The sequence below is a fragment of the Anas acuta genome, chromosome 2 (genome assembly GCF_963932015.1).
Source record: "Anas acuta chromosome 2, bAnaAcu1.1, whole genome shotgun sequence".
Taxonomy (NCBI): Eukaryota; Metazoa; Chordata; class Aves; order Anseriformes; family Anatidae; genus Anas; species Anas acuta.
Genome location: NC_088980.1, coordinates 143,673,062 through 143,678,527, shown reverse-complemented (window position 1 = coordinate 143,678,527; position 5,466 = coordinate 143,673,062).

Sequence of the window (5,466 nt, the reverse complement as noted above, 5' to 3'; positions counted from 1 at the left end):
ACTGCATCTGATAAGCTGCTGCTTAAAGGAAGACCCTTTCCAGAAAATTAAATTACAATTGGCTAAATGCATACAGTTCGCTGGAAATAAAATGTATTGGGAAGACAAAGGGAGGATAAAGTTTTCCATTAAAAAACAAAACAAAACTTTTAAATCTTTTAAAAATGTTCAGCAGAAGTGGGGTGATAGCTACATTTGAATGAAAAGGATGGTGCAAGAATGCTGAGCCTACAGAAAATTTGAAATTCTTATACCATTTCTCCTGAGCTGGAAAAAATGCCATTTTAATTCTAAGGAAAATAAATAAATAAAATAAGGAGACACTGAAAACCTCAACAGAGACAAATTTATTTGTATTGATTATTTGATACATGATTTGCTGTGTCAGATCTTAGCATCATTCTACCTATCCAGTATTAGCAAACACCAAGAGCTGAATTTCCATTGTCATATTGTCATTTCAAAAATCTAGATTTTTTTTTTTTCCCTCAGTTATATCTCTTTGTGTTCCCATAAAGAAATAAGGTGGCAAGAAACATCTCTGATTCGTCATGTGAAGAATACCCAACAAATGTAAGACCTCTCTGCCTGGAGGTACTAGCAAAGGATTGTGACCTGGTTAATCAGGATATTAAGAAGGCTGAGGTACTCAAAGACATTCTTGCTTCGGTTTTCACCATCAAGTACAAGTGCTCTAGCCACACTACCAAGTTCCAGAAGGAAAAATCTTGGACCAAGAGAATGAAGAACAGCCCACTGTAGGAGAAGATCAGATTTGAGACCAGCAAAGGAAGCTGAAGGTGCACAAGTCCATGGGATCTGATGAGATGCATCCTCAGACCCTGAGGGAACTGGCAGATGAAGTTGCTAAGCCAGAAGTCACAGCAGTCCAGTGAAGTTCCCACTGACTGGAGGAGAGGAAACATAACCCCCATTTTTAAAAAGGGAAAAAAAGAAAGTTTTGTTCAGCCTGGAGGCAAGAAGCCTCCAGGGAGACCTTACGGTGGCCTTCTAATACCTAAAGGGGGCCTACAGGAAATCTGGGGAGGGACTCTTTGTCAGGGAGTGTAGGGATAGGACAAGGAGTAATAGCTTTAAACCAGAAGATGGTAGGTTTAGATTGGATATTTGGAAGAAATTCTTTACTCTGGGGGTGGTGAGGCAGTGGACCAGGTTGCCCAGAGAAGCTGTGGATGCCCCATCCCTGGAGGTGCTCAAGGCCAGGCTGGATGGGGCTTTGGGCAACCTGGTTTAGTGGAAGGTGTCCCTGCCTATGGCAGGGTGGTTGGAATTAGATGATCTTTAAGATTCCTTCCAGCCTAAACTGTTCTATAACTTTATGTTAAGTATGACTGTGACTGTCACGATTTTCTTATTTGATGGGTCAAAAAAGCAGTTTATCGGCAAACATGTTGCTAGCAATTTGTAGTGATTCAGCAAAATAGCTAAGATTGGAAGGAACTGGAGTATGGGTATGTGACTTATGAACTGGATCTCAAGTTCCAGTGTTTACCAAGGAAAAATGATTACTTCAGTTATTCAAAATGAATTACAACATGTTGTCCCCTCTGTGAGGAAAAAATTATTTATATATGAACTAAGCTGTTATGAACTTTAAAATTATGGGTGTGTTGCCTGATAGATACACTTGGCTGAAGCTAGCAATGAAACAGGCTTTTTGCCTCAGTTTCTATCTAAATGTCACCGCATAATGTGGTTTGCTATATGCCAGCAGGAGTGTACATAACAGTCACAAGTTTGCTTTTTAAAGTACCATCTGGAATGCATGTGGCTGAGCAGAGCCAGAGGAAAAAATCAGCAAAGTACTCAGTGCAGCATATAATCAAACAGCATGCTTTTTTTTTTTTTTTTCACCCGTTATTTTTTTAGGGAAAAATAAATAAATAAATAAATAAAGTTGGGGAGCAGAAAGATGAGTTACATGATCTGTTCGAGGTCAGGACATTCAGGCACTTTCTAATCTGGGTGAAAAGAAAACTGTGAACAAACATTTGTAATGGAGAAAAATTGCTTTTTCAAAGAATTGATCTTCCTGAGAACTAAAGTGCAAAAAAATTTGAAAAATAATGTACTTTATCATAAACATTTTGAATCAGTCATGCACTAATTCAAAATATAATCAACTATGAAGAGAACTTATGTTCTTTAAAACTGATAGGTCAGTAGATGGAACTCAGTGGACATGAGTCCCAATGCACTGTATTTTAGTCTTTCTTGTTTAATGTACTATATTATTTTCATTTTTAGTAGAATACCTGAAAAATATGTACAAGTTTAACATAATTGACTTGCTCGTGAAGTCCATTCATCTCCACGATAAAAAATGAAACATTTTTATGTTGGGCAATTAACCTTAGCTTTGGACCATGCACAGAGACTGTCTTGATTTTCATTTTGATGGAAGGAAGCATTCCTGATAATAGAAGCAGAAAAGTACCTACTAAAACAACTTGGAAAAAATAAGCCACATTAAATTAGACTGACACATTTTTATAATACATTTCAGAATAAACTAGAGGACAAGATTATAGACTGATCTTCACAGTAGTCACATACTGCCATGAGAAACAGATGTGATAACAATTCAAATACTTCAGATTTAAATTGAGCCAAATTTAGACCATAAACTCTTTGGGATTTGCATATACTTGCTCCTTTGAAGTATGCATTTTTAAAGCCTGATCATAAGTAAGTATGGAAAGACTGGAAACTTGGAAACTAAACTTTGGAAGAACTGCAATATCTGTCTACAGAGAGTCACCTGGAAAGGACTGGACCTGTGCACTACGTTTATGCTTTTAATTAGGTGGTAGGTACTGCCAAAAACTTAACATAGAGTCATAGACTCATAGAATATCATCAGTGGGAAGGGACCCACAAGGACCATCGAGTCAAATTCATGGGTGCCCAAGGGATCTCCCAAAAATCAGACCCTGTGTCTGAGAGCATTGTCCAAACACTTCTTGAACTCCAGCAGGCTCAGTGCTGTGACCACTGCCCTGGGGAGCCTGTCCCAGTGCCCGACCACCTCTGGGTGCAGACCCTTTCCCTAACCCCCAGCCTGACCCTCCCCTGTCCCAGCTCCATGCCGTTCCCTCGGGTCCTGTCGCTGTCCCCAGAGAGCAGAGCTCAGCGCCTGCCCCTCCGCTCCCCTCGTGAGGGAGCTGCAGGCCGCCATGAGGCCTCCCCTCAGCCTGCTCTGCTCTGGGCTGAGTAAACCCAGGGATCTCAGCTGTTCCTCAGCATTTTCCCCTCCAGACTCTTCACCATCCTTGTAGCCCTCAAACATGTAACGTCAAACATCCTAGATTTGTTTTTTAACAAAAGATGTATTTCACATAAAGAATGTGAAACTGCTTGCTTCAACAGTTTAGAGCGTGAGACAAACAAATAAATAAAATCTGAGACTTTTTAAGTACTTTATGAAAAAAAAAAAAAAAAAGGAGGGGTAATTGTCAATGAAATGGAATGATGATTAAAAAAATATAATTCTTTCCCACAGGTAATTTCTGTTATAAGTTAAATGCAATTTTGATGTTTTCTTCTGGCCAGCCAAGCAGCATGCAGTGCCCAATACTGGCTAGAAAAGTAATTTTCACCAAAAACTACTAACAAGCAGTATCTGCTGAGACAGAGAAAGAAATATTTCGTATTAAAATGCATACAACTCTGAAATAAGTAGTCAGCATTACATAAGCAAAAGCAAGGATATCCTATAGACTTTTCTTTAATATTGTAAGTTGGAGTACAAGGAGTTTACATTTCCAACTCACACAGTTGTGCTTAAAGAAACCCCATTATTGATACAGTTGAACAAGAAAAAAATATGGTTTTGCTGGTATGTTTTTTTTTGGTTTTTTTTGTTTGTTTGTTTTTCCAGTGAATGATTGCTTTCCTATAGCAGCAAATTTAGCATCTTTTCTAGTCCACGCTTCTGGTGGATGCTTGATTTGATGCAATCCAGTATATCAGTAATGATACACTGATTTATGAATTTCTAATCTGTGGTCCACTGGACTATAACCTAGACACTAGCTGGTTCAGTGTCTTCATACAGAAGTAAAAGGAGCAAATAAATAGTGGTGGTACACCAGATGTTTTCTTGCAGAAAAACAAACAAACAAAAAAACTTTGAAACATTACAATACCTAGCAAACTCCATGTGGAACATACTGAGAATCAATGTGTGTTTTGAGTAAAGTTTCTAATGAGGTATTATTAAATGAATATTGAAATCCACAAAACTGTGTTTGAGGAAAAAGGATCAAGACATTTGAACCTGCATATTTTTACACATTATTTATTGACGTTATCATCCACTAAAATACACAATAGCAGTAAAACTTTTTAAATTCTTGGTAGAAAGATTTTCTAGGTATTCTAATGTCAGTTTTGTGTGTGTGTGTGAACTGATGTCATGTTTACAAACTCACATACAAAACAAATTATTTCTTAAAGGCTATTTTAATAACCTTAATGTATTTTGGTTTCCTTTGGGCTAAAAGCTGTTTCTTGTTGACCTAGAGTTTTATTGCATGTCCTTTTAGCTTCAGATTTGCTGGTGTCTTGAAGACCAGAAAAAAAAAAAATATCACCAGAAGAGTCTCCTTGCTTTGCCCTCTGTATTTACTAGTCATCTAGTCCTGTTTAAGCCCAGTTGTAGCCACAATTCTCTCTTATATCACTGGTGGTCAAATTCAAAACAAGAAGACCATTTTAAGTCCTGCTGAAGTCAAATTACTCCAAACAAGTAAAAATGCATGATGGTGTGTGCAGGTGTTCCTGAAGTACCCAACAAAGCTCAAAAATAACACCTGCAGTGCTCCAGATGGCTCGAGTACACAGCAGAGCTCAGAAACAACACCTCAAGCGCGTTGACCTCCTTAAGGAAGGAGGCTGTAAAAAGGCCCATTTATTTTAAAGGAGAGACATTTTTTACAAGTTAACTAGAAATGTAATGTTGTGTTCAGGAGTACAGCTATAGTCAGGCACTGGGACGGGTTGCCCAGGGAGGTGGTGGAGTCACCGTCCCTGGGGGGGGGTTCAAGGAGAGGGTGGACGTGGTGCCTAGGGACATGGTTTGGTGGGTGACATTGGTGGTAGGGGGGTGGTTGGACCAGGTGATCTTGGAGGGCTTTTCGAAGCTTATTGATTGTATGAGTGTATGACTCTACGGCTTAGTGGCCATAAAGGCTGCGTGGTTGCAGCAGGGCACGGAGGCCGAGCCCCCGACACCCCAGCAGCGCAGGGCCGGGCCCTCCACACCAGGCCCTGCAGCCGAACCGTTGCCATGGCAACCACCCCCCCCCCCCCACACACACACTTCCGCCTCCCGCCCCTCCCTGGAGGCGGATCCCTGCGAACCGCGCATGCGCCGCCCCTCTCCTCACTTCGCCCCTTTCCCCGGAGGGAGGCGGCGGGCGCGCTGCGCATGCGCGGCAGGCG